The sequence below is a fragment of the Oppia nitens genome, unplaced genomic scaffold (assembly GCF_028296485.1).
Source record: "Oppia nitens isolate AA-2021 unplaced genomic scaffold, nextdenovo-longstitch-racon4-pilon3 scaffold5_pilon_pilon_pilon, whole genome shotgun sequence".
Classification (NCBI taxonomy): Eukaryota; Metazoa; Arthropoda; class Arachnida; order Sarcoptiformes; family Oppiidae; genus Oppia; species Oppia nitens.
Genome location: NW_026533243.1, coordinates 7,677,871 through 7,692,901, shown reverse-complemented (window position 1 = coordinate 7,692,901; position 15,031 = coordinate 7,677,871).

The following is a 15,031-nucleotide window of genomic DNA, read 5'->3' as shown; positions in this document are numbered from 1 at the left end:
ATAAAAATTTTAGATAATCATCAACGATAGTGTATACAATTGTATATATGCTGTACAGTATATACAGTATATACAGTATATATATCTAAATAAATTATGTGACAATCGTTTAACACACACTCAACATAACAATTCACACCATTTAATGTCTAAATATATATATATACTGTATATATCATATAATATATAAAAGTTTTATAATGTTTTACCTTTAATTGATGGGTTTTATTTGTGCAAAAAAGTGTATAATAAATTATCTGACAAAATGGTCAGAGGCTATGAAAATCTAGTGATTATCTAACTGTCCAACAGATTAAACTGTGGGAATAGTAGAGAGAGAGAGAGAGAGAGAGAGAGAGAGAGAGAGAGAGAGAGAGAGAGAGAGAGAGAGAGAGAGTTTGTCTTTTAAATACTAATTACTGTTTAAGTCATTTGCTTATAAATGTCTACAATTATGTATTTAAAGCGTTAATTCAATTTGTTATACACGAGATGAGTGAGACCTACTTATCGCTAGAAAGAGATTATAATTATTATTAAAACTAAAATATAAGACACAAAACAAAACAATTAGATTATACTGAAACTCTTATATTCAAATAACAATTTTTGTTATTGTGATTTAAACATAGATTTAGATTTTAATCTCAATTTTATATGTAATATAAGACAAGACCTGTAGGGCATACCATCACAACTAATGTAATTGAAATGAAATGAAAATTTTTTGTTTAAAAAACATTAGACTTAATAAAACAATTAATTCATTTTTATAAAATTTAAAACTTTTTTAGTAACTAATAAATTTAAGTGAAAGTGACTTTTACAATACAAATTAAATTTAATTAGTAATCATATAAAAGTTTTTATCGTTGTAAATAAATCTTATGTTGCAATTAATGTAATTTTTAAAACTGCATTAATAATAAAAGTTTATAGTTTTCCGTTAAAATAAACTTTTTCAAAAAAATACTTTGATAATAGCTATTTAAAGAAACTAAATTTATGTTTATTTATTTTAAAATTTATTATAGAAAATTATAAAACTTAGTAATAAATAATTTTGATATTTATTAAAATAGTTAAATAACTTGACTCTAAAAATTAAATCACTATAACCATAATATATCAAATATCATAACTATTTAATTATATTATATTATAGGTTGAAAACTATAAATATTTGTATTGCTTTGATAGTAAATTATAAAACAATTACTATACAGTTAACTGAGATTTGAACTAAGCTTTTGTTATACGACTAGACAAACAAGTGTTTTGCATACAATTGAAATCGAGAGGATAGGGCTTACAATATGATTGACAGACACATACCTGACACTGTGTTTCGACGTCCGCATAATATCCGGGCCACGTTTGACTCTTGCAATCAAAGTTTGTTCGGGGAATTACACCGAATGTCGGGTAATCGGTTCCGGGAACGCCTGGCAATGCGTCCTCCAGTCGCCAACCAGGCTGATCGTCCTCAGTCTCACGGGTGGCGGCAGACTGTCGAGCAAACTTTGGCTCCTCGGCTAACGGAGCGTCTGGAGTGTTGTCGGTGCGCTCATTGCTAATGTCCACGTCGTCCACTAGTGGTTCCAGTCCATTGTCCACCGGTGGCGAGCGGTCATCGAATGGCGGGTCTTCAAAATTATCGTTATCTCCCATATCGTAGTCCAATGTCTCGCTGTCTACCCAACTGCCCATACGGTGTTGTTTCTTATTTGGCGCCAAATTATCACTAGGAGTGGGAACACTCACTTTCGGTCGACTGGTAGTCGTGAATGTGGTTTCTCGATTAGTGGTGACTGGTTTGGCGGTCACCGGTGCCGATATTTGTGGTCGAGTTGTTTCTGTTTGTCTATAAGTTGTGTATTCAACCGACGACCTCATTGTAGGCCTAACTGTAGTTTTGATAGTTATTGGTCGGGCAGTGGTTCTTACTGTAGGTGGTCTTGTAATGGGCCCTCTTGTGGGTCGCGCTGTTGTAGAAGTCGGGTCGTCATCAAAATCGCTATCAATGTCATCAAAATTGTCATCAATTGGCTCTTCAGTGCTGTCCTGAAGTCTTTGGCTTTGTGTTTGTTGTTGTTTTTGATCTTTTTGGTGACTTATAGATGAACGCCAACCAAATTTGTTATTATTGGCTGTTGACGGTGTGGTTACCGATTTGGGTTTCTCAGCTACCGGTTGAATGGCATTGAAAGAAGATCTGATAGTGTTTGTAGATTTGTCCGGTTTGGGTGTTGTGTTGTCAAACATTGAAACACTTAACTTTACGGGTTTTACCGATTCAAAGTTGTTCCGATTGGACGCAATGTTTGCTTTATTATTATTATCTGTGGCTGTGTTTCGGGTGATTCCAAAATTGTTGGTCGAACCTCTTGAACTCGAAACACCATTTCCATTGCCGGCCACATATGAATTACCAGGACTTCTGGTAAAACTATTGACGGCATTTGAGACAAAACCGGATCCCGAGTTTCCATTACTTCTGGAAGTAGTGATTCCAGTGTTACCACTGTTAAAGCCCGTACTTCTGAATGTCGTACCAAACGAGTTACCATTACTGCTCTTAGCAGTTGTTACTTTATTATCGTTATTACCCATTGGACCAAATATCTCTTTGGCCAACTTTTCCAGTCTTTCTTTGTCCCGGTTCTTAGCTTCGGGATCTTGAAAATTCAGACTTAACACCCGATCTCCTGTTCGGTCTGTTTTTGATTGTTGATTATTATTGTTATTATTGCTATTTAACGAACTACTGGTTTTTGGCTTATTATTATTATTAGTTAATTTATTATTGTTTCGGGAACTCTTGACAAAAGAGGTGCCACCGTCGCGACCAGTGTTACCAATAGGAGCGTCATCTCCAGGAGTCCACACACGAGACATTCTTTCGACTTTGACGTCGTCTCCCATTCTTATCCGACTACTTCCCTCATCGACAGCACTGGTACTATCTCTGAACACATGTCTAACTGGGACGTCATCATCCCATTCGGTTTCAACAAATCGATCCCGAATCGGTTGGTTATCATTCCAGGTGCGGTCAAAATCCCGTCGTCTGGCATAACTTTTCTCCCAATTTCGCGACCGAACATTGACCCCGGAATCGGTATTGTTGTCACTCCGTCTGACCGACCTATTTGTACTCTGAGCTATAAGTTCGGGTGTATCGGAACTACTGATTGATGTCCATTGGTTTTTATGTTGAGCCTCCCGACCCATAATTATGTGGTTCCACTTAGTAATAGAAATATATTATTTAGTATTTATTGTATTGAAAAAAGTCTATAATTAGGACTAACCCATTGGTCTTCCCGTTTAGGACTGCAAACCACACAATCATTTATTATAAATATGGAAAGTATTACTACTATTGAGGAGCTCTTATGCATCCTCTCTACAGTTCACTGATGATGACTGCCTAATGGATGGACACATAGTTTGGGAAAACATTATCACAATTACAGTCAATAAAATCAAATAAAATTGATTTAAAAATAAATAATAAAATTTTTATGTAATATTATAATTTATTTTTAAAATGTATGGGCAATAATTTAAAATATAGTAAATTATATAAAAGTGCCATAAAAATAATCTATAGAAATAGGGTAACATTTAAACATTATTGATAATGTTTGATTATATTATTGTATTGAAAAAAACCCAAATACCAATACAATAAATATTTTATATTTAATTGAATTATAGTATACAAAAATGGTCATGCATATAATTTATATTAATCTACAGTATATTAATTATTAAATTATATAAGATTTTAAAGTTTTTTAAAAGTAAAAGTAAAGGAAAAAAAACTTACAATTTTGAAGAAATTATTGTAAAGTATAAAATTGAAACATTAATGGTTTAAATAACTGTATCAAACAATGTTGAAAACTATTAAAATTCATTATTCACAGTAAATTTTTTCACATTGAAATTCAATTAAAAGTTATAATTAATTTCATATTAATATATAATATATCCGAGTATTTAAATGTAATTCATAGATAAATAAAATTTTTGAATAAAACACTTGAAAAGTAATATTTAATTTCTCATTAATATATAATAATCATATAAGACATACACACAACTGATAATACTATAGTACTTCATATAAAATAAATGATAAAACAATACAAATGATTATTAAAAGAGTTGACTTAATGTTGAATTTAATACGAGAGAGAAGAGTTGGGTAAAAGTCATACTTAAAAAACACAACACAAGTATCAGTGAGAAGGAGAGGGAGAGAGAGAGGGACTTAAGCAAGAGTTGTCTTAAGCAAGACTTTTGAGTATTAAAGTGCGAGAGAGTGGTTAGACTTTAATAGTCTCTCTCTCTCTCTCAAAAAAAACTGGTGAATGGATTCTCTCAATTCGGGTCAGTAATGCATTGTGATTATAATGAGTGCCCCGAAAGAACTGGTAGGCTATAGGAGGGGAGAAAGAGAGACGACAGTGTGTGGTTGTAATGTGTGGTGTTTGAAGAAGCTATGGATATTCACACGACAATTACATATTTTTTATATTGAAAAAACTAACGGTATGTGTGTGTGTGTGCTATTATTTTATGGAAAAGTTAGCCCTTACAATGCAGACACAAACACACACACACTCACTCACTAGGAGGACAAGTATATGTATTATACAATAAGTTTGACTCTATTTGACTGACTCGACAACGACGACACTCATCCATAGCTGAGGGACTTGTTTTGTGTGTGAGAAGAGTTTGTCTCGTTTTCCGGGGTTTTAATTATCACTTCAAAAAACACAGTCCTTTTAGTGGCACTTATAGGACAATAGCACTGAAACTCTTCTTTCTTTTGTTTTTTGCCTATCTATCTATATATACAGATATATGAAAGATATGTATACAGTGAAGACTATCCTATGCTACATAAGCTGAATCTACTAGTAGTCCAGTGCCATACAAATGTCTATCTATTTACCACTAATTTCACTATTATTAATGTTAAATACTAAGCCATAGTCACATTATAGAGTACTAATGTATTCAAGTTTAGTATTTAAAGTAAAATTGCTATTATTGTTATTAATCTTGTTTTTTCATCAATTTTTTGTTATTCTCTATTATATAAATAAGTCATCTTTTAAATAATAATTATAATAAGTCCTAACAATTAGTAGCACAGTTAGCTATCAGACGAATGAACTCCAAGTGTGTGTCTATTTATGATATTTTAAAATTCAATTATAGTAAATAAGTGTTGACTTTATTATTATGATTATTGTTATGATTGTTATAATAATGTTTGAAAATAATGTTTTATTCATAGAAACAAATATTTTCGTTTAATGCAAACATTAATCAAAATTTCAAACCATACCATTGGTCTATTCATAACTATATAACTATAAATTTTGAATTTTGAAAATTCAATTTTATTTTTTAATGTCTATATATGATGTTTATTTGTAGCCTTTGCTCTCACACTATTCAAATCTCATGTCTATTGTAATCAACAACAACAAAAAAGTTTGAATTAACAAAAAAAATATCAAAATAGCATTTATGTATATAATTATATTGCATTAAACATATTAATGTTATACAAGTAAATAGTGATAAAATAGTATTTGTAAATTCAAATCACAGCTTTTAATATTTTTTTTAAAGAAGTTATAATTAAAATTTAACTTTTATGGTATAACTATCTAAATGTAAATTAAATTTTTTCTTAATATAAATTAAAATAAGCTGTTAAGACAATGCAATTATAAGTTTGTATTTATCATTAGAAATGTATTAAATCTATTTAAATATAATGTTATTAAAAAATATATATAATGCACAATGATATTACACGATAATATTTATATAAAAAATCTTAAATATTAATAAATTTACAATATCTATAATTAGATAATATTTACATAAAAAAAATATTTTTTCTCTTACCTGGATAATCAAATAATAAAAATTGATAAAAAAATTATGAAAATATTCACTTTTAGGTCAATATTTGTATTTTTCCAACACGTATTTGGTCAATCGGTAAAAATATTATCCAAATAAAAAATTTTAAAAAATTATTTAAATATTATTAATAAAATAGATATTAATTATTTATGAAGAGAAAAAAAATTTTATTTATAAAACACAATAAACATATATAAAAATCACAAACATATTTCACATGTATATCGTGTATAAACTACACGATAACTGATAGAAATGATATTAATATCTAAACTAAAAAAATATGATTTCTTATAGAATACAAAATACACGATTAGATAACTATATTATATCAATATTATAGTTGATCTCATATTTTGTTTGCCAACAACAACACTATCACAATAACCAGTACTGGGACTGAACTAACCAAAACTACCAGTGCTTTGAATTATCAATTTTTATGAATAACTATTAAATGTCATCAATGTTTACATACAACTCCTATCTACCACTACTGACAGACACTTGCTTTTATATATATACAGAAGATTTATTTTTTAGAAAAATTATGTAAACTTCATCTAAACTTTCGGCTTTTGTTTATATATAATAATTTTCAATTTTGATTAAAAAAACAGTGAGTTTGCCCATCATTTGCCACTCCAGTTAATCCACTTTCCCAATGTTAGGGCCCATAAGCTCACAGATATGTTAAGCACTTAAGTCATCCTTAAGAGGGCCGGACTTTTGAAAAGAAGTTATCATCAAAAAAGGGGGTTTCATATGATATTACAGAATATATTAATTTTCTCAGTAATTTCTCTCTCTCTCTCTTTCTCTCATTCTTTCATTCTTTCTTTTTTCTTGTATAGTAATGTATATATTATATAATATTTGATGTGTACTGTAATATAATTATATTATTTATTATTGTATTGTTGATGCTTTTGATGCTCTACTTTATTATTATATTATTTGGTTTGTATAAAAATATTTTTAAACCATTTTTAATAATTTGTGTGTGTGTGTGTCTAAAAGAGAGATAGCGAGCGAAAGAGAGAGAGAGAGAGAGAGAGAGAGAGAGAGAGAGAGAGAGAGAGAGAGAGAGAGAGAGAGTTGTCATAAAACGAGAAATTGAAATAAAAGAGTAGTTTTAAAGGGAACAATAATAACCACCGGTGCCGACCCCTGTTTATCAACTGTTGATATACAACTAAAATAATATTTTATTTAAGAAAGGGATGAGACTTCCGCCCAAACGGTTGTTTACTAAAAGTACAACATATAGACTGATATGAGGGGATTATATGAGGGGTCGTCACGTTTGCTCCATTTAAGGCACAGATATTACACAAACATCACATCCATTGAAAATTGCTTAACAATTGTATTTCTAGTCTATGAATAAATTGATTTTTAAAAAAATTAAAAAACACTTTTAAAGATCAAGTTTTAATTTATAATTTAATGCTCTCACTCTTTCTCTCTTTCATTTTTTTTCTCTCTCTCTATTTGTCTCTTTTTCAGATACATTAAAAATGAATAGATTAAAGTAAAATATTTAGAAAAAAATTAAATTAAAAATAATTTGATCAATTATTTTGGAAATATATTCACATCAAATATAATATAAATTGGGATAAATGTATAACTAAGTTAAATATTAAATTAAACTCAATTTTAAAGCTCATTGACTACAATACAATAGAATGAAATGAGAGCTCTCTCTCTCTCTCTCTCTCTCTCTCTCTCTCTCTCTCTCTCTCTCTCTCTCTCTCAATTTAAATCAATTAAGTTATTTAACTGGATAATCTAATTATAAAAAAAATTATATAATTATTTTTTATCAGATAAAATTTTTGATAGACTGCGAGCTTAAAAACATAACAAAAAGTGAATGATATTGTGTTTTAATAACTTTTTATTTTTATTTTTAATATCAATTATCTGTCAAACTATTGATGGCATTTAATTTAGTAGACAACAGATGTTTGCAAAAGTAGGATTGAATTCATTTAAATTTAATAATTTAATCACATTTTTAAACGCCTGAGAAATGTTGTTTAGATAAAAATAAATATCTATTCTTTTGTATATTTTATAAACTATTTTATTTTAATTATTTAATTAATTTTAATTACAATTACGCACACATTTATAATTATACAAAGAAGACATTATTATTATTATTATGTAAATGCTAGTTTGTAAATGAAATTTTTATGAACTAAAATAATAAAGATAAGTTTATAAAAATAGTTTTCATATTAAAATAATACAGTTATAGTTAAAATAAATAATAGAAAATGTTTAGAAATATATTTTGATATAATTAATTTTCTTTTATTACTTATAAGCATAATATGTACAATATTATAACATTAGTAGATTATAATATATTGAAGTCGAAATTTTATAACTAATATAAATTGTTTTCGGTAAAGGTTTTTACAGTTCAAACTAAAAAACAAACTTTAATCTTATAACAAAACTTCAATATTATGTATAAAATATTTATACAATATATCAATAGTATAGTAATGTAATATTTCTTATGTATAGTTTATTCATATACTATAGATTAATATTAATAAATTATTTTTAAAATTATATGTTATTAAGTTATTTATAAATAAATTATCGATAATAATACTCTTTAGCAATAATTAGTAGATAAATATAAAAAAATATTAATATGTTTTGAGTTCATATTTATTTTCTAATAACATGAATAACATGAACACACTTATGAATAGTTATTTTTAAAAAATTATGAATATTTTGCATACAATATATACTAAGTGTATAATTATTGGCTAATAATTTACAAGTTTTCTGATGTTTAATACGATATTTATAATTAAAAAGTGAATCCATTTGTTAATATAAATTAAATGTATGTTAAACTAACAATTAAGTACATTAAAGGATGAGTTATCGATAGATATTTATAAACTCGTGATTTTCAATTGGGAAATGAGAGCATTGAATAAATTATATTTTGACTTTTTAATGTAATATTTAATTGTAAAATTGCCACAAATGTAAATATATTATAAAATATATATAAAAATATTGTAAGAGTATTTAATTGTCTAATATGTTGTCTAAATTAATTTTTTAATATAAAATAAATTGCAATTGAAATAAGTTTGATAATAACAATGTTTATGCAATAAACGTGAATCTTAAAAAAAAATCTGATAAATACATTAATTTAAATAAAATACTTGTTTTTTAGTGTTATACTGATATATAATATAAAGTCTGTAAATATATAGTGTGGGGCACAGGGAGAGAGAGAGAGATGGGATGATAGGATGGCCTTCAATATATGCCACTAATATGTTAGATTAGCACATAATTTGATGGTTCATATAATTTATATAAATATATATATAATAATGTATTGTAATGATGTATTAATATTGTATTATATATAAACTAAGTTAACAAACCAATTGTCGGTATAATAATTTTTTGTTAAACAAAAGTGAAAATTTTATTTTTATTTATTATATAAAACAAACAAATAAATAAAAATTTAATGAGACTTTTTGTTATATTTATAAAATCCATTTTAATTAACATAACAATACTTTCTATTTCATCCTCAAAATGAATTTATGTCAAAATGAATTTTATTCTTATATAAATATATTATTAACATAATTTTTAACTATATATTATTGATGTATTTTATTTGTGTGTTTGAATGTATGTACTTTTTTGTTGTTGTTGACAATAAAATACCCATTTTAGAGATGACCATATTTAATAAAATAATTGAAAATTATTTTTTAACAAAAAATATACAATACAAATAACATAATTAAATAAAAATATAAATTAATGAAAATTATCTTAGTTTCATTGTTCAATAGCTTTTATTTACTTATTTTTTTATTAAAAAAAATAATAAATTCCTTATTAAATTGATTTATTTAATATTTGGGTTTTATTGTGTTTGTTATATATCTAATAGAATAATTGAATAAAAATGAAAAGCAAGTTAATTGAAAATAAATTCATAAAATTTTAAAAATAAAAAAGGTAATGTTATATATTATCTGGTTCAAATCAAATGATTATGTATATATATTTGAAATATATATATAATATGTAATTCAAATAACGGTTATTCTACGGAAAAATTGATAAAAGATTTCACGTATTTTCTAACAGACAAAACAAATTGTTTGTTAAATGTTGTGATCCTTATCCTCAAACATTTCAATCACCATTTCCTTAAAGACAAATAATATTGAATATGCAGTAAATAAAAATAATTTAATATAACCAAAAATATTAATATGTATATACAGTATATTGTAGTATTGTATATATTGTAGTTTATAACTGGTCTACAAAATTTTTTTAAAAAAATATCAAAAAAATGTTGCATTTTAATTTAAATTATACGTTTTTGTTATATTTAAAATTTTATGACAGGAAAATTTTTAGATTCTTTGTTATTTTCATACATTTTATATTTTTATATACAGTATATACATATAATTTTTATATCATTATTATAATTTTATGATTGTTATGTTTGATATAAGATACAGTATCATCACTACATATGAGTGTGTGTGTTAAATATGAACTTCCTGTTGAAAAATTAATAAAACAAAAAAATCTACATTACTATAAATGTTTGTATGATGTCTGCCTCTATTGTTGTGATAATATACCTGTTTTTTCAAAAAGGGAAAGGGATCTCATGTCAGGCACAGGAATCAGATTACATGTTCATATTGAATGAACACAACTATTCATTCATACAATTAATTAATACATTACATAAACATCGGGTCTATCAGAAAAACCAACAAACATGAAGTACTTTAAATGTAAATTTTATATAATATGTATATGAAATGATAAGTTAATGACTTTATGAAGATATTCATATACTGTATATAAATTACTTTATATATTAATATATTAATGCAATATAAAACCAATGGTTTGGCTGACAATAGTTTTAAATGTTAAGCAAACATACAAACAATGATATAATACAAAAGCCTGTAATGTTATGATATGATTTAATTTTGTTGAATACATAATATATATCTTTTTGGAGATTTAATTGTAGTTTTAAGAGAAATTGATATCATATTTTGATATACATTTCTCACTGAACCCTCCTATTGTTGTTTGCTTTTGTCTTACAAATTAATAGCCAAAATGAAAAGTATCATTAATTTATTATAAATTCACATATTATAAAATATAATATTATAAAAACCATTTTTTAATTTTTTCTATTCCAACAATAAGTGGATATTAGATAATTGACATCATATTTAATATTAAAAGATTTCAAACGAAAGTGAAACACAAATAATAAGTATTTGATATTATTTTTTTCTCTAACATTATATTCCATTATTTTTCTATAAGCCATTAGATTTATGAATATTCACACAACAAAATACATAATAATAATAATAATAATAATAATAATAATAATAATAATAATAATAATAATAATAATAATAATAATAATATGATATATAATATTATAATATGATATCTTATAGCAAACACCATTCAAAATTTGTATTCAATTTAAAATCCATTTATTATATTTTTTTCATTATTAGAGTTTACATATAAATCCCACTGTCTTTGTCAGTAGTTTAAGGCCTGACTATTATTATTATTATTATTATTATAAAAAATTGAGGAAAAAATATTTGTAACTCTTATTGTGGTCATCTTTAAGTTGAATTTTGTTTATAATTTTTTTGTTTTCATATTACTGTTATTTGTTTTTCCCAAAACTTTATTTTATTATGCTGAAATATCAATTTTATTTTATTATTATTTGATGAATAGTTACACCTAATAATTTAAAATTTAAATAACAATTTATAAATATTTGTTAGCTATTTAAATAACAATTTTTAATAATTATGGCTATTGAAATGATGAATTTTTTAATTTATAATAATTTGAAAATATTTCATAACAAATAAATAATTTTTTTTGCTAAAAAAATTATAAGTTATATATTATTATAATATATAATAGTTCACATTTTTAAAGAAAAAAAAAGTTTGATTTTTTTTCTATTATTTTATTTATTGCCTCATTTGACTATTTAATAGGTCAGTATTTAGCAGACAATCTATGATTTATAGTATCTATTTTATTGTTTAGTTTATAAATATGTTTTTATATAAAAAGAAATAAAAATAAAACATCATAAAAATTTATATATGATTTAATTTAATTATTCTAGTAATTTATTTTTGTGTTAAATATATAATAATAGTTTTGCAATAATTATTTTTAATTATTTAGATTGAAATTTTTATTTTTCGTTACAAATATACTGCATATACAGTACTATAGTATAGTAACTATATAATATATTGTACAGTTAAAATTACTTATAATAAAACTAACAAATTATTATCATTGTTTGTAAAAACTAAATTGATCGTTAAATAAACACGTATTGAATATAATACATAAATCATTTTTTATATACAGTAATTCACACATAATATCAATATTTATTATAATATATATTTGTTATAAATGATGTTCAACTCATTTCATTATCTTTATTATCGATTATTTCAATCCTTTTAGTTCATTAACACAAAAATTTTATGAATCTTTGAAAACATTATTATTATTTATTTTTTGATGAAAACAATGAGCTTTTACTATACTATAATGAAGTTTTCACTCTTTCTATTATATTTAACAATAAAATCATAAGTTACGGTTTAATTTGCTATTTTTTGTTTTTTATTAACTTTATTATTATTATTTTATTTATTATTATATTATTTGTCTTTCGGGCCGCAAAAGTAGTCCTTAACTAAAACAAAAAATTTTCGTATGTTTTATTATTATTTTAGTAATGTGTTTATGCAATAAATAAGATATTTTTGTGATAATAAATGTTTGCTTAAAAACTATACTATAACTATTTGATGATAAACACAATATATAGTTAGGTAATTATATTATGTAATTTGTTTGGGATATTTGCAAATATGCCATATAAAACAATTTATAGATTAAAATGAAACAATTTATTTTTAAATAATAGTAATTGCAAATTAAAAAATAATTTATAATTTTCGCAATAATACAGTAAAACATCATCATCAACAACATCAAACAACATCTACAAAATCATCAACAAAAACAATAGCCTATATAAATAAAAATAAGTCTACAATCCATTAATTGAAAACTGCTTTATTGAATTAAAACAATATATACTGTATATTAATATAAATATATAAATATTTACTACATTTTTTACATGAATGTAAAATTTTAATTGTTTTAGTCCACATATTTATAATAGAAATGAAAAAAATTGTAAATAATTTCATATATATATAGAAAAAAAACGATTATACAATAAAATTTAGTTCAAAATATTAAGGCAATGATGATTAGAGACCCATATGGTAACCACTTATTAATTTATTAGGAAAAAAAGTTTTATACAATTTTTTAAATACTTGTTCATTCATGTATTTAAATATCTTAACACGTTTTGCTAAAATATGTATTTAATTGAGGGTTTTTCTATTCAACAACAAAATTATGAAAAAAATTAACTAAATAAAGATATCCTAAAATAATAATACATTATTGTTAATCCTTTTATTTATTATCATTATATAACATAAAATTATAACTTGTCTTTTAAAAAACAGTAATCATTAAGTATTTTCACTTTAATAACGATAACCGAAATTGTTTTATGTGTGTTTTCCTCAACACTAGTAGCTAATAATGGATAAGTTATGAATAGCTTAGAGGACTGGTATGTTTTACTAGGAAACACCTAATTCAATAAATTGTTATATTGCTCGTATACTTTACACACATATAATTTGAGGATACAAATTGTTACTTAAATAAACAATTAATTGACACAAAATGATGAGCAAATTATAATCACTTAAATATAAGACTCATTTTTAAAATTATTATAAACATCTTGTTATACTTTTTTTTTGTATTGTTGACACTTTGTGTGCAAATATTTATACCCATTTTACAACAAATGTAAGGAAATGTTATACATTTTATTATTATTTATTAATTAGTTTTGAGATAATAAATTTTTTACAAATATCCAAACAATTTTCGTTATTTTTATTTAAATTTTCCAGTATACTATTTTTGATAAGTTTTTATTAAATACTTTAATTAAAACTAATTATTATTATTTTTGTCGAAAGCTTAATATTTTTTAACAAATAGTAATAAAAAACTAATTAATAAAATAATAATATTATGTTAAATCTTTGTATTCTAAATTAAATTTTGTAGTAATTTTAATGTTAAAATAATATTAATATTTCAATTAAATAAATTACAAAATTTAATAACTTTATATTGATTTTTATTAAAAATGATTAAAAATGCTTATGAACTTATGTGAGAATATTTAACATAATATTCACATTAAACAATATTATTAAAAATATTTAAAATATACTTTAAACAAAAATTATTAAATAAAAGCTTAAGCTTTAGAAAAAAACTACTTATTATTAAAAATATTATTTATTATTAATATTTAGATTTAAATTATAAGATGACATGTTTTTGTTTGGTATCTGATATTTAAATATTATAGTTTGTAAAATATTAGTCAACTGTTTTGGTCGGAAGTAATCATTAAGTTTGTCGGATGAAAAAAATATAAATTTACTTTAATCACATTAAACATTAGTTTTTTAGCAAAACATATAATATAGCAGTTTTCAAGTGCTTTTGTCTTTATATTTCTCAAACACTCAATTATTTTTTATTGTCTTCAATGACAGAGAGAGAGAGAGAGAGAGAGAGAGAGAGAGAGAGAGAGAGAGAGTTTCAGTGATACACATAAGAAATAGGAAACTAAAACAACACATAATATTTCATATAACTTGTATATTAAACTAAATTATATAACTTTCTCAATAAAAATTATGACATTTAACTGAATTATCATTTTCTTTGAAAGTGAATTTGTTTTTATTAAATACCATTAAATATTTGAGACACTAGTTTCTCATCGTTTTTAATAGTTTAATGAAGTAGTAGT